This window comes from Manis pentadactyla, chromosome X (genome assembly GCF_030020395.1).
Source record: "Manis pentadactyla isolate mManPen7 chromosome X, mManPen7.hap1, whole genome shotgun sequence".
NCBI classification, from domain to species: Eukaryota; Metazoa; Chordata; class Mammalia; order Pholidota; family Manidae; genus Manis; species Manis pentadactyla.
This window is the reverse complement of record NC_080038.1, coordinates 122,947,888-122,970,258: the sequence shown is the minus strand read 5'-3', so window position 1 is coordinate 122,970,258 and position 22,371 is coordinate 122,947,888. Positions and strand designations below refer to the sequence as shown.

At 42.7% G+C, this 22,371-nt stretch overlaps 1 protein-coding gene across 7 annotated transcripts in view; it reads left to right on the top strand.

Moving 5' to 3' along the window:
* GRIA3 (glutamate ionotropic receptor AMPA type subunit 3) overlaps positions 1-22,371 on the top strand; it is a 260,360-nt gene that overhangs the window by 68,549 nt on the left and 169,440 nt on the right. The window lies entirely within an intron of this gene.

Sequence of the window (22,371 nt, the reverse complement as noted above, 5' to 3'; positions counted from 1 at the left end):
GCTGGCAATGGGAAAATGTAGCTGCATTTGAAACACATTTTGGACACAGAATTGACAGAACTTGGGGACAGATTGACTGTGGGATGGGAGAGAAAGGAAGGATTCATGGATGACTACTAAGCTTTTGGCTTGAGAGACTGGTAAGATTACTTTACCATGCTCATTACTGAAGTGACTAGGCAGGAGAAGAACCAGTTGGGAGAGGCAGAGAGCTTGCCCATTCCTGGCCCAAAGAACCCTTTTGTCCAAGTCATTCACTTGGCCCTTAACATCACTGCTTTCCATTGTTGTTCTCTGTGTCTGCTGTATATCTTCTGAAGCCCTTCCCGGCAATGTGATAGTAAACAACTAGTTGGCCCCTAGATTTATACTTTGTGTCTACCCTGGTGCATAGCATGGGCCTGGGAACATCTTAGTATTTTCCCAACTCCATTATTCATTCATCCAGAATACACCCAGGTCTTTTTTTCAATGTTGAGCTGAAAGAGAGAGTAACATAAAGAAACGAAGGAGCAAGGGAAGGAAGGAAGGAAGAAAGGAAGGATGGAAGGAAATGTGGGAAGGGATTGGAAGTAAGAAAGAGAGGAAGAGAGACACAGAGGAAGATAGAAAAGACCCAGTTTATAAGTCGAACCATGTGGTACAGTTGTTTAAAATATTCCACGAAGTATCTATTCTATATTTTCTCATTTTCTACAATGATCATCTATTACTTTAGTAATAAAAATTATGGGGAGAAATTACAACTGCAAAATATAATTTTAGAATATTTTAAATTCTCATAAGAGAGAAATGAAAGAGAGAGAGAGACAGAAGGGAGCACCTATAATTAGATTCAAATAAGCTAAATATACCGATGACATGACTCTAGTAGATAAGGGCAGGGATAAATTAGAAGTTGAGGAATGGGTTAAACATTTGAGGTCATTTAAAATATTTGTGGCACTATCAGGGTAATATTATCTCTGAAATTATGAAACTTTGTGTGGATATCAAGGATTTGTTGGTTATGCTTTTATTTCTGTCTACAGAGAAAGGTGTGATTTTGAGCTTGCAGGTCATCACTTTGGTTAGTTACTAAAATACTACCTTCGTTCATTCATACAAAGTTGAAAATTATGCTCTTGGTGCTATATACATTTAAAAAATCAGTTCTTGGAAAACTATGAGGTTCACAAAGTGCACTATCCACACCCTCTGTATACCCTCTCCTCTTTTTTGATGCCCCTTCTTATTTACATAGGGCTTCTCACTGTGGCACTTGTCTACACCTGCCCACACGGCAGAAGCAAAGCCTCGGTATCTCTGTCCCAACCTGCTTCTACACCTTCATACAAACTTCCCTGTCCTACCTTTCTTTCCTTTCCACCAATGAACAGTCTTTCTCTGATAGTGACAACAGTTGAGCTGGCCAATTTACTCATGTTAACTCATTTATGGCCATTAATGTCTTGGTATGTGAATGCATCCAGGGAGGAAATTTCTGTTCAGATAAGGGCCTTCTGTGGAACAGAACCCAAATCCAAAGTGTGGCTTTCTAATTCTGGGATTCAGGCACCACATGCCCAGTTTGGGAGGTCCCTTACCCACACACTTTCCTATATAGAGTCCTAAAGCCGTGCCAGGGACATGGCAACTTGCAGTTTTCTATGAGACCTCTCCTTGTGGTACAAGTGACCCAGTTCCCCGTGGTGCTAACATTTCCCCCAGAACAGCAACATACTTGAGAACTGCAGTCAGACTCTCTCATGCACTTGACAACTCTCCTTGGCTTCAATGGGCACAGCCCACAGAGATGAAAGATTCTGGCCCAGGCTGTGGCTCTCAGCTTAGATAATGAGATAATAGCTCTAAGTGCCCTTTGAGGTAACTAGTCACTACGTTCTTGCCAGTGTTCAATAAACTCCTGCTGTTTCCACTCTCAACCCAAAAGTCCCTACTCAGTTCCCAAGTAACTCTGGAAGTCAACAGACTACTAACAGACCTTTCTATTTGCTCTCAAACATTGTGGCAGGAACATGGGCAGTGACGAGTAATCCATCAGTCAACCAGGAATTATTGGGCATTAACTAGTGCTGGCTTGTGCTAGGCCACTGGCAGTGTTTAAGAGGAGCGGAATTAGGTCATGTCTTTGAGGAGTTGACAGTGCTGTCACTGAAACACTGATTTATCTCAGGGGCCTGGAAAAAACTAATTTTTAACCCAACTGTTCTCCCATTCACCGATGACGCTTGCATTCATTAGAGCAGGCACCTTGCAAAAAGATTAGTGTTGCTAGATAGATCGCGTTTTAATAAAACAAAACACTGGAGGAAGGCAGAAAGATGTTGGAAGATCTGAAGGGCTTAAGAGGCAAAGAGATTCCCCATGACGAGGAGAAAAGGGTCTTTCCTGAGAGGACTGTGAACATTTTCAGATTGGCTGGATTTTAACTCTACTAAGAGACAAGGAGAGTTTCAACTCCTCACAGCTTCCTGCATGTTGTCGTTTACCACCTCTCACAGCCTAGCTTTATCCCTTCCATCCAGTTCTACTTTCCCCCCAAAAAACACAGAATTTCTCTGTCTCTCCTGTCTGTGTCTCTCTGTCTCTGTCTCTCTTCCTCCCGCCCTCCTTCCCTCCCTCCCCTCCCTTTCTACACACACACACGTCCCAATACCAATCAGTGGCACAAATCAGCAAGTCCTATTACCATCACCATTTTATCATCTTAGTTTGATAAGAGCACCTACTATTTCTTAAGCATTTATTATGCGCCAGGCCCTGAGTTTATGGGCTATCAAACTTCATCCTCATGCCATCCCTGCATCTTAACAACTGAGGAAACCGACGCATAAACAGGTTCAGTGATCACTTCCAGGGTCACACAGGCTAGTGTGCCAAAGTAATGGAAGCAAGGTTTCAGCCCTATCGTCAGTCTCTCCTTCCTTTCTTCTCCAACCAAAGATAGCTCCTTAGTGATGAGACCCTGCAGGTCCGATGTACTGCGTTCCAGTCTGTGTGCTGCTCATCAGACTGCCATACCGCCTCCCACACTTTTAACATTTGAAAACTGCTATTATTTTTCCCCTCAGGCAGCACTGTAGTGGGGACCTGCCTCCTCTCTGAGGTAAAGGGAACTCACAGGTCCCTCTCTGGGGCAGAGACAGCTTCCATAGCGCAGAAAGATCTGAACCAGTAGGAGAGCCCAGTGATACATTCTGCCATGGCTCCTTAGCAGAAACTTTAAAGAAAGAAGCAGGTACCTTGATTTAAAAAAAAAAAAAAAAAGACAGACCATCATGGATTTTTTTTTTCTCCTCCACTTGTAAGAACTGATTAAAGGATGTGCAAAAGTAACAGATGGCTCCGATTCTAGTCATGTCCATTTGCCTTCTGGGAAAGGTGAAGCCCAGAGAGTTTTTATTAAAATTCAAGCTACTTTTTTATATCTGAATAAATTAGGAAGGCCCAGAGCATACATTATCCTGTGAGAGACAGATACTAAATTCCCCTGTTTGAGCGGCAATAATCAGGGTTGACAGTAGCTGAGACAGTGGATAGTTTGTGCAGCCTGCGTAATCTATTGTGATGAGTCTTCAACTATGAGAGCATCTTGAGAGCCTGCAGAATAATAATCGTGAATGACTATTTGGACTGGATTGTGAATAAAAGACTGTGCATATGTCTGTAATGAGAATTTCATTGAAAATGAAAATACTGAAGCTGTCATATTTTTTAATACTTCGATTTGCACTCCTTGACTGCTTTGGGGCATAAAAAGAGAAAATGCAGAGCAATTTGTTGTCAGCTCTTGAAATAAATTATCATTTAAACACTTCCTCTCCACAAAGGTTATTAGCTTAGTAGCTTGTTCCTGGGGTTGGACCATCAGTAGGGGAAAAAAAAAATCACAAGACATTAAACCACCCTTTTAAAAGCTAAATATTAGTTACTGTGGAAATTGTTCTCTCAGGAGCTTAACATATTTTGCTGTAGCTCTCCAATGCTGTAGATTAGACTGCAGTGACTATTAATAAATACTGTCATATTTTACAGCTGTCATGCAAAGCTGAAAAAGGCTTTGCTGTGATTAGATCCTGTTTACTGTAATATTTCCAGCTCAGACTCAGAAAGGCAGTTTTTCTATAAAGGTATTTTCCATAAGTAGAATATTTCTCCATCAAACGATATGACTAATTTTAGTGTATTGTTAACTCCTTGGTGGCAGCAAATTTGAGGTTGACTTGACATCACAGCCAGAGATACATTGCTTTCCAGAAACGCAATAAGCTAAAATGTCAAATTTTCTCTCTCGGGTTGTTCTTCATATTCAGAGATGGTGTTCCCATCAGGAGGTGTGCTTTGTGTAGCTCACCCTCCCCCATAGGACAGACTCACACCTGTTTACCCACCTTCTTGTGCCCTGTTCCTCCTGTGATCAATTGCACCGTTTGCAAGACAGCTGGTCAGGATTTCAGACAGGAATGACACTTCCGTGGGCTACCTAGAAATTCTGCTTTCTGAGCTAAAATGCCACTGTATGAGCAAAAGAAATAGATCTCTAGCCCCTGTATCGTGCATTAGCTATTTGCAATGGTATCCATATCTCTGAAAAAAGGAGGTGACAGCTGGCAGGGTTGCTTGTGCTCTGACCTTCCATTGCTTTTCATCAAGCTCCTTGAGAAATTAACCCTCACTGAGCTGAATATTTTGTTTTCAGTGAATGAGTCCTTACTCCATTAAGGGTTAGCTGATGTACTCTATAAATTCAGGGTTGAGCCTGAGAGGTCCTTGAGAAAGCTCTTCTAAATGTTCCTTGGGGAAGGGACAGACTATGGTGGAGACCTTCAACTATGATGAGATTTGTCCCCTGGAGCCCCTTTCAACAATTAAAGCCAGGGCAGGAATGGTGTGGAAGTTAAACAAAAGAATGTATGTGATGTCTTCCGCACCAAGCTGAACATGGTAAAATGCTCATTAAATTCTACCTCTTATTATTTTATTACCATTATAGAACAGCGGTCCTCAATGGAGAGGCAAGGAGATTTTGTCCCTCTGCAGGGGGGGGGGGGACATTTTTTGTAGTTGGTAGAGACCAGGAATGCTGTTTACCATCCTACAGTACACAGGGCAGTACTCCCTGCCAACAAAGAATTATCCAGAATAAAGTATCAATAGTGCCAAGGTAGCAACAGCGCCAAAGGACCAATGGTTGCAGAACTCCTCAAGGGGTTGTCAATGAACCACTCCAGCATTTATCGAATGTTTCTTACTGTGCCTAGCTTGGTGTAAGAGCTATGTTCAATAGGAGGCACAGCCTTTGGCTTTGAAGGGCTTGTATTATGCTCAGAGACACAGGATATGGTTAATGCACACGAAGCAAAGGTACATGCAAAAACAGCACAAGGCAAGAGCTGGATTGCATAGTGCCAATTTGAAGCACCATGGGAGTCCAAATAAGACAAAGTTCACAACAGGCAAGCTGGACACATCAGGGAAGACTCCTATGGAAGAAGTCAGACATTTTTTGGAGCCCACCACCCAACTGCTTCTCCTAGCAATGACCTTGCCTTGCTCGCTAGGGCCAAGTTGGTATCTAGGACCAACAACGTGGCATTCCCAGCAACACTCCCAAACTTCAGAGCTCAGGGCAAGAAACAAAATTAAAGGGAAAACCAAAAGGGGGAACAATGTTCCTTTCACTAAATGGAAAGCAATTACAGAGCTGTTGAAAATAGGCAGTAAACAAAGGGAGGGAGGGAAATACTGGCAAAATTCCATTTTCCCAACTAATCCTGTAGCAAGAGTGCAATTTGCAACAAAATCAACAGTGCTCTCTCCCTCTCTCTTGCAGTCCAACACATTGTTTGGCATCAGCATGACTACACACGATGCCTTAGCAGAAAAGTGTAGGCAAGCAAAGAAGACAAAATAAGATTGGGAGGTGAAGGCGGAGCACCACTCTCACCGCTCACTCCGCTGCCCCCCAGCCCCAGTCTCTGCGGAGCACCTCCATTCCAGAGAAAGGGGGGGCACGAATAGAGACTGTGTCACTCCCGGCCTTCCTGGAGCCTTTCCAGTCAATAAGTTGCCAGCGTCGGCAGCTGTCCTGCTTTGTCGACTCCACAAACGATCTGATTAATTCTCTGGTGCTAACTGCCTCAGCGGGCTTTCTCGGCAGTAGAACAGAGGCTAATGAAGATCATGTCAGGAGAGGAGGCTGACAGGTTATGTTCCTAGCCGCGCTGAACTTTTGAGAGGGTTCTTCAACTTCACCACAGGCAGGCAGTGCTTCGCCAGGCACTGCCTCCATAGCAGGCTTCTCATTTACTTCCACCGATTCCTGCAACAACAGGCCTCTGCTTTGTCAAGGATTTACATCCTTCTCCTCGGGGTAATTAGCTGCCACTGTGTTCACTCTCAATTGCATTACTTCAGCTCCCTTTCATTTGAATCTTTAATATGCTTGTAAACAAAGATAACAATTAATAGTGGGGTCATTTTCCCTCCAGATTGTGTGTGTGTGTGCACGTGCGTGGGTGCGCATGCACGCATGCGCGTGCACCCGCGTTACCAGCATACAGCCCACAGAGGTGAGTTTAGGACAAATAAAGGAACTACTTCTCACAGCAGGTAGAAAATGGAGGAAACATATGGAACTCATTACACCAAGTGGTGGATTAGACTGAAAATATAAATAGCTTCCCCCTTCCCACATCTAAAGGCTTAGAATGAATTCATGGATGACAGACCCATTGTGAGTTATTAAGGGAAAGAGATGTTTGGAGATTTCTCTAAACTGGGGTTGACATAAATTGCACAGTAGACTTAAGGAGCCTTCTTTGTTTGCCTTTTCATAAGCAAATGGTCACACAGAGTACTGCCATTCTATGACCTGAGTTTTTCAAGATAATCTCAGGAGTTCACTATGCATCTCTAGGTGTGAAAAAATGCCAAGAAACAGGAGAGTTCTCCAGGAACGTTCCGTTTCTTCCCATATATTCAGAGCCTCCAACCACACGTAGAGAACATTTGTTATACGAGGTGACTGGCCCAGTTAAGGATGTTGAAGAAACCATCATCAAAATATAACCTCCATTCCATGCCCAGCTCTGCCACTAAGTTGCTGTGTGATCCTGGGCAAGTCACAGAGCCTTTCTGGTCCCTAGATTCCACATCTGTAAAATGAGGGTGTGAGCTCTCAATCATTCTTCAATGAACAATTCCTGAGTGCAAGGATTGTGTGTTCAGGCCATGACTAGGATTATGGAAGCGAATGAAACAGAGTGCCTACAGTTGGGAGGCTCACCGTTTAGAAGGGGAGCACAGACACATAAATAAGTAAACTCTAGTGTGATTCTTTTAGCTTCTAAAATTCTGTTATAGCACTTCCATTTATAATGAAACCAGAACTCCTTTTCAAATGACCATTCTCAGGGAGAGTAATGGAGACAAATTCACCCACATTGGCTTTGGAAATCAGCCAGACACCTTCAGCACACCCACATGTCCTTCCTGCTCACCCCTTGGTGCTCAGCCCTTAACCTCTGAGGATACTGCTAGGTAGAGGAGAGAAGGAAACAATGCTTAGTGGGTTGATCAGGATGTCCAGCAGATCTTAAAACCTTTCATGGTAGATCGCCAAGTTAGGGACTGCCACAACACACTGTTAACAAGTTTTCCTCTAACAAGGTTTGCTGCAATTCTCGACAGCGTCCTCCCCTCCCCTATAAGCCTTTACCGCCCAAAACCTTCAAGTTCTTAAAGCCCCACACAGCCATTTGCAATCTCAAGGCTTCTGAAAATGAACGGATTGTTTTCCACCAAAAATGATATGAGTTTCTAAAATAAAAGTGTCATTTTATTTCTTGAATATAGCCAATTTTTCTAAAGATTCAAAATGCTTCAGTAGGCAAAACAGTTACAATTTCACACGGGCTTCCAGAGGCTCTCCCCAAGTCTAGATCCATATGTCTAGTTTCCCCCTAACGCTTTTACCTCAATGCCCCACCAGGACCTTGAACTCAATATGCTGAACTCTGAATTTATCATCTTCCCAAGAAACCCCCTCCTCCACCTCTGTTCCCATGCTTGATGAATGGCACTGCCCAGTTGCCCAAAGCAGAAACCTCATTCTCGGATCTTCCCTCTTCATCATTCCTCACATCTCATCAACCAAAGACCCTCTCCTACATTCCTCCCACCACTGACTTAAGTCCAGGCTGCCATCACCTCCTGCACCATCCTCCTAACTGATCATCCTCCCCTCTCCACTGCCACCAGACAGCTGTCTTCCCATCACATCTGTCACCTGTCTAAAAGGTTGCAGTGGCACCCCATCACTCTGAGGATCATGTTCTAGCTTCTTAGCATGGCACAGAAGGCCCTTCATGATTCCACTAACCTCCAACTCATTTTCCTAGCCCTCATCTCCTCCCATCCCTCACCCACCAGTGCTCTATACCTTCGCCATATCAATATGCCACATGGACTGTACCTTTTTTTTTCCTCTATGCCTTTGCACATACTACTCTGACTTTCTTGCACTCAGCTCCCTCACTTCCCCCCCAACACACACACACACACACATACTGTGGTAACAACTCTGCTCAAATATTCACTTCCCCAGGCCTGGGTGTCTACCACTGCCTGCCTCTGTCCTCATACTACTTTGTAAATGCCTCTAGTATGGAACCAATCATACCAATCATAGTATTATTAATATCTGTTCATGTCTTCATCTTCCTTACAAGACTGTGAGCTTACTGAAGACAAGATTGTTGTGTTATTCACCTCTGCCAGCACTGTGCTAAGTGCTGAGCAGAATACAGTGCCTGCATTATTAAGTTATTATTATTATCTGTAAATTGAAAAAAATGAGTGAGTGAATGACAGAACCTTAACTAAAAACAAAATGAGAGATTTCAAAGGCCTTGGGGTGCTGATAAAGAGATGGATTTGGGTAGACTACATCCTTAGATCATACATTAGCTGCCCACCTACCTCCTATACACGGGGCTAATCCTGATTTTGAGTCCTTCTGTGACCCAACCTCTTTACCAAAGATATCACCTTCCCAGTGCAACCATCTTGGAAGCAGAACAAACATTTCAGTGCTGGGCACTTTGGTTACGGGTTTCTGGCTAAAGGACAAAACTGCAGTGTGCAAGATGGTCACTGAGTCCCAGCCAATACAGAGTCATTAACATTTGAGGAATCTTAGGAGCTAAGGTATAGATACTACATGTTTCATACCAATCAATGGCGTTTAGAGATCCACATGAATTCTCTAAAGACAAGAGCAGTATGATACTAATTTCCATGGCTCCCAGTGAAAAAGTAAATAAGGCAAATTATTTCCAAGTATTTGTGTAGGTAGGCAGTGTGACAAGGATGAAATGTGACGTGAGAGCTGATGCGGTCAGTTCTCAGTTATCCATACCAGACAGAGCCAGCCAGGCACAGATAATCCAGACGGAGTTTCCACGAGCGGGAACTATGATCTTTTCATCGCAGATTTTCCTCCTTGTTTCTTTCCTGTTTAGGCAGGGCTGAGCATGGGAATAAATGGAGGTGCCCCCAGGGAAAGGGATCTTTAAAGATGTCCTTTCAATGACAAATTCCCAGGCAGGGACCCTTAAGATGGAATAGGGTACAAAATAGTTGTGTGGAGAAATACAAGTGGGTAATGGGGACATGGAAGAAAAGAGAGGGACTATGAATCCAGGGAAAAAGAGGTTGGTGTCAAGGTCCCAAAAACAAACTTTGCTGATCCTACAATGCCCAGCGTTGCTCCTGAAACCATAATGACTGACAGACACAAATCAGGAACAAAGGTCATCAGCAATAAACATTGTAAGCCTGGTCATTTTTGCTAAAGAGATTTGACGTGGCGCTTTATATTGCTTAAGAAATTCAAGAGAATTGCATCAGCTGTAAAATTTCCAGTTTCCAGCAAGTAAGCTGCAGAATTATTACCCAGAAGCATTTTATACATCTGAGCGGCTGAGAAAAGCTGTCTAAAGATTAGCAGGTCTCATCTTTTCTTGGGAAGCTCTTGGTAGAAGTGTATTCCTCCTGAAAATCCTAGAGAAGAAATAACTGGTTTCCATTTGGCAGAGTATGGCAGGAAGCAGTACAGTATTATTTAGCCAAACTAGCCATTGTCTTCCATTCTTTGACTCTTTCCAATAATATAAATGTATTATGGTTCGTCAGTAAGGTAGTAAATTTCAAGAGTAAGACTAAGGCTTATCTGAGTGATATTTTTTTTATCCACCCAGAACAGTGCTGGATAGTGGCATAAAAAAAATCTTGGACATCAAGCTAGGAAAGTCTTTCAAGTTCTTAAGTCTGAGGTTACAGATTCTGAAAAATGGATTAGCCCCCTATTTTGTCAAGTTGGTGAATCTCCTAATCCATAATTCTACTTAAAATATGGGATTCCAAAAAATCTACAGGCAAGCTACAAATGTGTCATATGAAGCCTTTTCTACTCTGTCTCAATTATTTTATCTACATAATGGCAGTAATATACTTTGCACCCTACCTCACAGGAATAAAGAGGAATGGTGTAATGACGTAAGCTAAAATCAAATGCTGAGTATGACTGGGCAATTGCCTAAAACTAAAAGGACTGCTCTGTAGATAAGTGGTTAAGATGCAAGTAGAGAGAGTCACAGAGCTATCTGTAAGGCTTTACGACAGAACTGAGTTTATGTACTTCTCCACATTATGTGCCTGTCCACATACCACATTCCTCGCATATCAACCCCACCCCCCAGCCAGATGATCAGCCAGCTCTATCCATTCCTCACGTCAATTAGCAAGTCAATGAGTCACGTGTTACATGGGAACAGTCCACAAATGCCAGTCAGACCAGCGGCTCCTCTGACATACTCCCTGGGCCCGGTCATGGTCAGCAAGACTGGCCACAGGCACTAGGCTCTGGGATGCATATCTGTTTCTTCACCCTTAAAGTGAAAATAATAATTGTACCTAATTCATGAAATTATTGTGCAGATTACATCCATGAAATGCACCCAGAACAGTTCCTTGTACCTAGTTAGCATTCTGTGTTCGCCATTATTTTGATGTTCTTACTTGGGTCACAGGCAAGGTGTGATGACTGAGACCCAGAATGAAGATTCTTGGGGTCACCCTGCTCCTCTCTCCAATGTGCTAATTTTGGTTCTTGTCTATCAGAATGGGAACCTGTTCCCAGGAAAGGAGCTGGGAAGCTCATTTACATTACACAGAGACAGCAGTGGCTGAGGCACACCCTCACCCAGACATCTCTGCATTTCAGGCAAGTGCAGAAAGCCTCACGCCAAAGAAAGGAAGCCTTGCTTTTGGAGTTGCATACTGGTGATAGGGGAGGCGGCTCATTTGCTTCCTGCAGTCCTAACGTCACAGCCAGCCCTCTGTGGGTCCCAGAGCCCAAGAGAAGGGAGGGACTAGAAAAGCTGGACCAATGCATTTTGATGGTTTTACTGGTCACCTGTTCTGGAGAAAGATAAAACAGAAAATGTTATTCTCTTCATTCACAAGCAAGTAGAAATGCCTAAAGGCAACTTAAGCGGAACAGACAACCTCTTTGGAAAATCTTGAAGCCAGTGGCTCCACCAAAAATATATCTATATTTTCATTTTTTAATAAGCTGACAGAAAGCAGAGCATATGTCTTTTCTGACACATTTTAGGCTCTCTTGGATTCATAGCACACGTATGGAATCCTGGAATTGCGAAGCAAAGCTCAGTTTACGGTCTTACATTTGTTTGACTTAAGGTGGCAGATAATGGTGAAAGGGGAGGACTGACCATATCTCTAATTGTAAGTTCTCTTCCCGGCTCTCCCTGCACCTCGGGCCCATTCCCAGCAGCCCCAGGCCAGGATGGAGCCTGTTATTGGCAGGTATCACCCACCAGGAGGGACATGAAGGGAAAGCAAAGGATAACAAACGGTTAGAGAGCATGGGGGAATCTCTGGTCAGTTTGTGGGAGGATCCTTTTTGTGGCTTAAAGATGAACAGATAAGATGTAACATCTACGCTCATTGATAATCTTCACAAATCTAAAGCGGACAAACCCCAAACGCCAGCTTCCTCATCATTTTGTCTCAGGGGCCCTCCCCACCCCACAGATGTTTGATCCTCTATGATACAATGGCCATATCTTCTGAACACAGAAATAGGACACATGGTCTGACAACGTGTTTTCTTTTCCTTCTGGTTTTTCCAAGGCAGGCCTGAGAATTTCAGTCCCACCTCTGACATTGATCAGCTTTGTGACCTCAGGCAAAAACCTCTCTGAGGATCTGCAAAATGGCAATGGTGATAATATCTACCTAATTGGACTGTCATGAAAACTAAATGAGATATGATGAAAGTACTTAACACCGTGTCTGATAAACAGACATGTACCCAATAAATAGTGGCCATTACTATAATAATGATGAAAATTCTACAAAAATATCAACATGAAACCTCATTTAGTTACTAGCTTTAGGAACCACCTTATTAGAAAAGGTGGAAGATACATGGAATTTGGACTGTCCCAGAAACTCCTGGATGTTTTATCATTCTGTCTATAGGCACCCCTTCCCCTTCAACTTACAAGACATCTTAGAAGAAGAGATGGAAAGAAGACAAAAAATAGGAGGCAAAGGTGGCCTTCTCATTCACCCCATAATTCCTCATAGCTGCTGATAAGCTCTTTTGATCTTTATGGATCTGATTTTTGCCCATAGCCCCCATCCTTTTTGCTCTCAGAATGTTCCAACTTGAAATCAGAGAAATAGCTCCATAAACGATTTGCTTTCATGAGCTCACCTAATATGTCATTGAGAGCTCAAAATGATTGCTTATCTGGAACCCACTAAAATGAAACAGCAGGCAGTTATTATAATTAATATTGTTCAAAAGAAAACCTACTGTATTACTCTTCCAAACACTTTTCTCAGGTCTCTTACTGTCATTCACACCCAAGGAGGAGAGCAGAGCAGGTGTATCATTGCTTGTTTACAAATGAAAAAATTTCTATTCCCAAGAAGGGGAAGTGACTTGTCCAAGGTCACATAGCTAACAAGCCATGAAAGCAGGACTAAAGCCCAGGTTTCCTAACAAGAAGTCCAACAGTCTTTCCATAATACCAGACTGCTGTGCGATTCTAGGTCAAGAAGTTCTTTCCTTACTGAGCATGAAAGACTCAGGCTTTTGGAGGAAGTCTGGGGGTTACTGAGTAATCAGCTCCTCAGACTAATATCCTTGGCTGAGCTCTTGCTAAGTGCCAGGCTCTGCATTAAGCCTTTCAAATGCATCATCTCCTTTAACGTTCACAACAATTTTACAAGGAAGGTACTGCCACGATCCTCATTTTACAGATGAGGAAGTAAAGGCCTTGTTTCCTAACTCCCAGTAAAGTGTTCTTTCTGCTACTCCACACTGACAGGAACATTCAGCTCTCTTATTAACAAGGAAAGGATGTTATTTTTAAAGATGCTTTAGGGCAAAAAGATAAGCCAGGCCTCTCTCAGTTCCTCATACTGATAGAGGAGAAAAGTAGAGGAAGCAAGCAAATCTTGTCTAATCCCGAAGCCCTGGCTGCACAGCTGTGAGAGGCCAGTTAGGGACACAGATTCCAACAGAGAGAACTCAGGGGTAGGGGGTCATCTCTCACCTGCTCCCACCCTGCTCCAGCCACAGCTGGTTCTCAGAGCAAACAGAAGGGTGGAGTTGTCAGTCTGTAGCTCCCTTCCTCCCATGGGGAGCTTAGGGCCTTAATCATGTTCCAATCTGTCCCACATCCCTTATCAGAAGTGCCCTGTTCCCTTTTCCCTAAAACTCTGCTAGATGCCTGGAATCTAGCCCAATTCTGTGGCTGGGGAAAACAATGGTTGCATACCTCAGGGGCATTAGCGTTTTTAAGAAGTGCCTTTTAGGCCTTGAACTTTGAACCTCTGAATAGGGGATACAGGACCATCTGAGGTGGCGAGAGTCACTGAGGAGGGAACAGGGTGGGTTGCTGTGGCTAACTAAGAACTGAAATTTGAATATCCTCACTCTCACCTCCAGAAATCCTTCCCTGAGGATACAAATGAGTGCAAATCACCCTGAAAACAAGAAAGGTGAACTCCCCATGCACATTTAGACTGGGAAAGGGAAAAATCAGTTCATTCTTTCAAGACCTCTTGAGATGCTGTAGATACATAGTTAACACAGAACAAAGATCCCTTTTTCCCCCCCTTACATTATTTATGTGCCATCTAAAAATTACATGCCCGGTCTCTTCCCCGTGCTGGGAGAGAGAAACATGCATATTCATGATCTGATAAATATTTAAGCGGGATTTATTTAAATGAGAGAGTCCATTTACAAACATTCCCTGGCTCGGAGATCTTATCCTGGGCACACAGAGAGGATAATTTCCTCTGGTAGATTCAAAACCTCCGCTGGCCACCTGCCCCCCTAAACTTGGAGCTCTTCCTTCAGCGCTGGTGAATGCCACCCGCAGTATTTCAAGGGAGTCTTCTGTACCTCCTCCCTCAGGCCTGCCTTCCTGCTCTGACTCATGTCATAGGATCCGTTGGCAAAATCCTGGAGCTGACAGTTCATTTGGGGCCTGGCCCTTCCTCCTCACCACAGCAGCCCCCCCTTCCTTTCCCCAACCTTCCTGTGGGCCCGCTTCTCACCCCCAGGGAGGAGGGCTGTTAGACGCACCAGGTAACCAGGACTGTGCTTCCCCCTCCCAGGAGGACACTCATTTTACTATTGCTAAAGCATTTTGTCAGTACTTATCTTCGAAACCCACATGTATAGACACTGTTTCGTTTGCCCCTCACAGCAATCCTACCATGCTTCCAAGGCAAGAATCAATTTCTCAGTCTTAGAGATGAAGAAATAAAAGAGAGGATACCCTGCTTGCCCAACCCAATCACACAGCGAGTGAGCTGCAGAATTAGGACTCAAACTCAGGTCCAACTCTTAGATCCGGGATCTTTTCATTACACAGGCTGCCTCTCATCTGGGAGGATGCCTGGAGAGAAGGCAATAGTAACACAAAGGGGGGACTAATGGTGCCCTAGCAGACAGTGTGGCTGTAGGAGGGGGATGCATCTCGGGGTGCCTGGGACTGTACCCAACACTGCTGCAGTCCTATTATATAGGTGACTTGGTGCATATGAGTTAATTCTGGCTTCTCCATTCTGGTACCCATTCTTGGGCACCACCATGGCTCTAGTCCTAGCCCATAGTCCTCTCTCCCAAATTAAATTCACCTGTTTTGTGTCTCATTTTATCTAAACTTCGTGAGGTGATCTGTGAGTTCACCTGTAAAATGAATGAGGGCCAAGGAGTTAATACTGGTTAATGGTTCAATGTACAACCTCTCCCAGGTCATACACATGTTCTGACAGAAGCTTCTAATGCCTTAAATCAAGGACACTGTGTGTGGCAAGGATTGTAAGCAATGAGCCAGGTCCATGAGGGAAGTATCATTAGGCAATGAGCTTCTCACTTCTCTAACTTACATTACCTAAGGGCCATCTACTCTGCCTAATTTAGAGTTGTCAGATGAAACACAAGATTCCAGTTAAATTTGATTTTCAGATAAGTAACACATTTTTAGCATAAATATATCCCAAATATTGCATGGGACAGACTTACACTAACAATTGTTCATTATTTATTTGACATTTAAATTTACTGGCTTCCTGAGTTTTTTTATTTCCTAAATCTGGCAACCCTAGCTTAATTCTCAGACCTGGCTTGCTGACAATTACCATCAAAAAGTGCCTACTCGGCATCTGCTTCCTTGTGACCCTTGGTTGGGATTGAACCTATAGCATGTAACACTGTGCTGGAGGGGGTAGATGGTGGTGAGGTAAAAAGAAGGCTGCTATGGGAGACAGAAATATATACCAACCAGCCCATCATGAGACTGGTCTTAGTCACTTGTGCGTGACATAAAAGTAATGTCACTAGGCCTTCTGAGAAAATATAACTGGTCCTGTTTGCCTCTCATCACCAACTCCTCCCCTCATACCCATCTGCTATGCTATTCTGCTCTTTGATAAATGAAAAAAGGACAAGTTTTGGCAAATACCAAGCCTTGCGTTCTCCAAGAGCGATCTGGGTCTCAGAAGGCATATTGCAAGAAAAGAGCAAGATGGGCTGGAGGGGCATGGCCAGGCCCCTGCAGACAGCAGGGCTGCCCAGATGTAATTAAGCAGTAGGTGCAGACCCCAGGAATAACAGTGGGAAGAGTTCCATGACCAAAAAATATTAGGGTAGTGAAGTGGAGAATGTTTACAAGCCTAATTAGCAATTTACACAACTCTACAGTTAAAATTCCTACTCGTGTCAGGTAGCTTTGTGGACTGACACTGTGGAAGCTGAACTGCTCCGAAGGGATGAGGTAGCACTCAGCTCTTGCTTGATGGCCAAGTCTAATGACTAAGGTACCTACTAAGGAGTTCACACTGAGAAAATGACCAAATTAGAGCACAAATGGTGGACTGACTCAATTCCAAGATGATAAAAGAGGCTAAGGAATATGAATTCCAGAAATTAAGCCTTTGAGTAGTAATCATAATTTTTAAAAAAGTAATGTATAGTAGCAAACCTTTAAAGTATACATTTCCCCAAAACATACACATTGAGTATATTAAATAAAGAAACCATCATTTTACAGCTAAGACAAAGGCCCAGAGAGGGGAAGTGACTTACTCAAGGTCACACAGCAGGTCTGTGGCTAGCTCCTGACTCCCAATCCAGTGCTCCATCCACTGTCCAAGGATGCATTTCTGAAGATTCTAAACCAGTTCAGTTTTTTTCCTCCACATTCTTTTTTTTTTCATGATCCTTTTATATTAGATTTGGTTTGGTTTGGGTTTTTTTTTGAGGTAAGAACACTTAACGAGATCTATCCTCTTTGAAAAAAATATAAGTGCACAATTCAGTATTGTAAACTTTAGACACAGGGTCATACAGCAGATCACTAAGACTTACTTGTCTTGTATAGCTTTCCTTCTTTGAACGGCAGCTCCCTGTTTCCCCTTCTCTCCAGCCTCTGGCAACCACCATTCTACTCCATTTCTACAAGTTTGGTTCTTTTAGCTATCACGTGTCAGTCAGATCATGCAGGATTTGTCCTGAACTTGGCTCATTTCACTTAGCATAATGTCCTCCAGGTTTATGCAAGTTGTCACACTGAGCAGAATCTCCTTCTTTTTTAAGGCTCAATAACATTCCACTGAATGTCTATACCGCCTTTTGTTTATCCATTTCTCCGTGAATGTAGGATTAGGCTGTTTCCATATCTTGGCTATTGTTAATAATAATGCAGTGAACATGGGAGTGCAGATCTCTTTGAGATCCTGCTTTCAATTATTTTGGATAAATACTCACAAGTGGGATTGCTGGATCCCATGGTAGTTCTATTTTGAATTTTTTGAGAAATCTCCATACTGTTTTCCATAACATCATAACATCTGCACCATTTTAAATTCCCACCAACAGTGCACAAGGGGCCCAATTTCTCCACATGCTCACCAGCATCTGTTACCTTTTGTTATTTTGATAATAGCCATCCTAAAGGTGTGAAGGGATATCTCAGTGTGTTGTGGACTTGCATGTCCCTGAGGATTAGTGATAGATATAGGGCATCTTTTTGTATACCTGTGGGTATTATGCAGACCTTCTTTGGAGAAATATCTATTCAAGTCCTTTGCCTATTTTTTAATCAGGTTACATGACTTTTTTGTTGTTGTTACTGAGTTTTAGGATTCTTCACACATTTTAGATAGTAGCCTCTTATCAGATACATGGTTTGCAAGAATTTTCTCTCATTCTGTACATTGACTTTCCATTCTGTTATTTCCTTTGCTGTACGGAACCTTTTTAGTTCAACGTAGTCCCACTTGTCTGTTTTTGCTTGTGTTCTTGGTGTCATATATGGAAAATCATTGCCTAGGATTTACAGATTCAGTGCAACCCCTATCCATCCCTATTTTTTTTTTACAGAAATAGAAAAAATCCTAAAATTCATATGGAACTACAAGAAATTCCAAATAGCCAAAGCAATCTTGAGAAAAAAGAACAAGGCTAGAGGCATCACACTTCCTTATTTCCAAATATATTACAAAGACATATAGTAAATAAAACCAGTATGGTACTGACATTAAAACAGACATATAGACCACTGGAACAGAATAAAGGGTGCAGAGATAAATCCATGCATGTACAGTCAACTGATCTTCGACAAGGGTGCCAAGAACACACAATAGGGAAAGGATAGTTTCCTCAACAGACGGTGTTGGGAAAGCTGGATATCCACATGCAAAAGAATGAAATTGGACCCTTATCTTATGCCATACATAAAAATCAACTCAAAATGGATTAAAGATTTAAAAGATTCATAACTGTAAAATTCCTAAAATACAGAGGAAAAGCTTCATGACATTGGTCTAGGCTATGAGTCTCCTCTACATTTTTGCTCTTCTAGTACATATTCTTTTTCTTTCAAAACCTGCTGGTTCCATGCTGCTGAAGTTCATTTGGAAAATAGTCACTCTGTTCCCTCTCCCTGCTGCCTATTCCGCTATCTTAGGATCACTTTGCAACCTCTCCATAAACTCCCATATATGTAGGTGATGATTTTCTGAGTATTACATTCCTTAATTGACAGAGACATAGCTGGGTCGTGTATAACAGCTGAGCAACACGGGACTCTTCCCCCTTTCCTGCCTCACTCAGCCATGAGCAGATGAAAATCTTACTGAGGTGTACCTACTGGGTGCCAGACACTGTGCTAAAATGATGCATGCATTTTATCTCACTTGATCCTCACAAAAAAGTATTGTTTCCATTTTGCATGTGAGGATCCCAAGGCTCAGAATGCTTAAGTGATATTCCCAAGGTTACATAGTGACACAACTGGAATCTGAATTCTGAGTACTCTAATTTTAGTGCCCACACTTTGAGTCTTTGCATGATCCCCTTTGGTACATCTAACATACTGCTGCTCAAGTACTTTTCCTAAACAATGTCATTACTGTGTCCTTCCCTACTGCCCCTAGATGTGCTATCTGATAGAAGCCACTAGATGCATGTGGCTATTTAAATGTAACTTTAAATTAATGAAAATTAAAGTTAAAATGCAGTTCCTCAGTCCCACTAGCCACACTTCAAGTGCTCAAAAGCCACATACAGAGAGAGGCTATCATATTGAACAGCACAAAATGAGAACATTTCCATCCTTGCAGAAAGTTCTATTGGACAGCACTTTTCTAGACTAAAATTTCAACTCCTCTCTGCCTGTTTTTGCAAGTGTTCTGCAGCCTAGTTCCTACTAACTTTTCAGCAGCAGGGCAGAAAATGAGTAAGAAATGAGGCTGGAGAAAGGAGCCAGGAGCCTGAGGACAAAGTACGGGAGGCTTAATTCTGTAAGACAGGATGGTTTCCTCCCTGTGAATAGAGCACCAGTGCAGGGTGAGACCTGACTCAAACTTGCCTATTTCAGGAAGTCTGAGTAAAAAAGAGAGAGGTCTGAAGATTATGTCACCCTGTTCACTGGGTGCTCCCCAGCAGCAACAATGCTTACAGAAAACAGAAAGATCTCACAACTGAAACGAGTCAAGGACCTGTGCTCAAATCACAGCTCTGCTACTTAATTAGCTGTGTAATATTGGGAACAGCCACTTAACATCATTGAGCTCCTGTTTGTCTCTGTTAAACAGAGCCAATAATACCTACTCTCTGGATTTGTGTGCCTATCAAGTAAGATAATGAGGAAAGTGAGTTAATGGTCTGGGGTGGGGCATGGACTTTAAACTCCTCCATGTGATTCTAGGAAGTAGCCAGGGTTGTAAATCATTGAACTACATTTCTGAGGTCCCCTCCAGCTTTGAACTTTAAGCCTGACCCATAGTGAGAAAGGTGAGAACTCATTTTGGACTATGTCCTCACACTAGGCTGCAGACTTCACCAGCAGTTGATGTTGCAGACATCACACATAGCTCAGATTTCCCAGGAAAACAGCCTCTTCAATGAGTCAGCAGGGTCAGTGTTGGCTTGTTGGCAGAGTCCCTCCCTAAGTGACAGTGGCGCCCAGGACTGTGTCACCATGCATTTTGATTGTCCTCAAAACGAGTCATTAAATAGCACCAATGTATTTAGAGTTTGGGTGTTGGTTCAAAGGTTTCTCCTATCACACAAAATTGCTTTATTTCAAGACATGAAGTTTCAAAACAGCAGGCAGATGGAAGTACAGAGGAATGCAAGGTGAACAGAGCTGAGAAAAGCTGGCAGAGGGAGAGAGAAATGGGAGGGGAATATTCTAATTCACAGAGCCTCCTGTTGTACTCCAGAAGAATAGCACAGCAAAAGCTGATTTCCCAGCACTTTAATTTCTCCAAAGACCTGTCTGTTAACCAGCCCTTCTGCACATCAACAACACATGGAGACCTGGCATTCTGCCTCATAGCTCAGGAACCCCTCAAGGCCTTGAAGTACCTCCTTAAATTACCAAAGAAAGATAAAATTGTGCTCAACCTGATGCAATATTATTAATTATACTTTGCTTTGTATTCACTCTTTGAAAATCTGAAATCCCTAAAGGGTGGCTAGGGAAGCACTCTATTAAACTGAAATGTTCGATGAATCAAGGCACTCCATTCCCAACTGCAGAAAGCAAAATTTGCAGGATTGTGAGTGTTTGTAACTCCATCTTGCAAGCAGAGAAAAAGAATCGGGGCGATCAGAGGCTCTCACTTCATAAATGAATGTCATAGCTCCAAAAAGGGCTCCCAGTGCCAGCCATTCATCACGTCCTCAATTATCAGTCACAGCCACATTCCTGAGTCAGTCTTGAAATGACACCCCAAGGTTTTGGGACACCAAAACCAAAATAGATCATGGAGATGTTTCTTCTTTCCACTATATTCTTGCCTTATTCTCATTTCGAGTATTGCCCCTACACTGTGCAGAAAACATTTTATCTTTGTGGTGCTCTGGCGCTTGGCTATCAAACCAATTCTGTGCTAGAAAGACAAATTAAATGCATTCTTTTATTATTAAAAATGAGGCAACTGAGGATTAATCAAAATTCTCAGAGAATGGACTATACTAATTAACAGAGTCTTCTGATAAACTACTGCAGTAAAATTAAAAGAGTGTTGAAACAACCAATTTAATTTGGTCTACTTTTGGCAAGTTTTCTCAGATGTCTGGTTTCGTGTCCCTGCTTTAAAAATATCTTTGAACCTTGGTTTGGTATTTGAGGCTCTCACAGGGCTTTGGAGTTATCATTCTGTACATGCATTCTCAATGTCCAGGGGGAGAAGGAAGATAGATACAGTAACAACATGCACTGAGCTCATGACACAGCTTTGTTGAAATCTCCCACTTTAGAGGTTCATTGTCTTTTGTCTCCTGCAAATCAAAGGCTTAGGAAGAGGACATTGTTATTAAGTGACTTATGGTTAAACAGAATTTAATGTCACAGTACTTTCAACTTCTTTATACATTTTCATGCCTAGATCTCATGTAATCCTTATTACACTCTCAGGAGGCAGAGTCCTCATTTTATAAACTGAGGCCTAGAGCTATAAGGGGCTTGCTGAAGGCTGAGATTAGTTTATCAGCTGTCTGGTGTCTCAGTCTAATGTTTCTTTTAGCACATCATGCTGGGCTATCCATTGTCAACTCGAATTTCACTATATTTGTGTTGACTTCCTCCCAAGCAGGCCACATTGGGCTCAACTAATCTCAACACAGTCAGAGAAATATCTGAATGTGTGCTCGACTTGTGCAGCACTCAGAATAGCTTACGTGAAAGTCATGGCTAAGACAGCAACAGTTGCTGATAATAGTGTCCTTACGCACCCCAGTTGAGAGCTATTTATTTTGCATAATATGATCTTGGCATATTAAATGCTCATTTGCATCCTTGTATTGAGGACACTTTACTTGCCTGTGGCATCACTATCTGTGCGGATAAATTTCCTTCAGAAAAGTTTTGGTGTCTCCAGAAATATGCTGCTGGATTTCTGAGTGGCCAGAGAATGCTAATATTTGAAAAGAAGGGAGAATGTGTGATCTGGGATTCTTTGTGTGCCATTTAAGTAGTAGAAACCAATCATCTCTGTTGATCTTTATAGTAATGTTATGGAGTACCTCGAGCAGGTGTCATAGACCCATTTTACAGAAGGGGGTCCTGAGGCTCATTCTGGTTGTCATGGTACCTTCAACTTGGCTGCACATACCCTTCCCCTAAGGTGCTCCCCAAAGCTCACTTCTGATCAGAATGCCCCAGAAGCTTGTTACCAAAACAGCACTTCCAGCTCCATCCCATGCACTGAATCAGAATTTCTAAAGGTGCGACTGGAAATGGA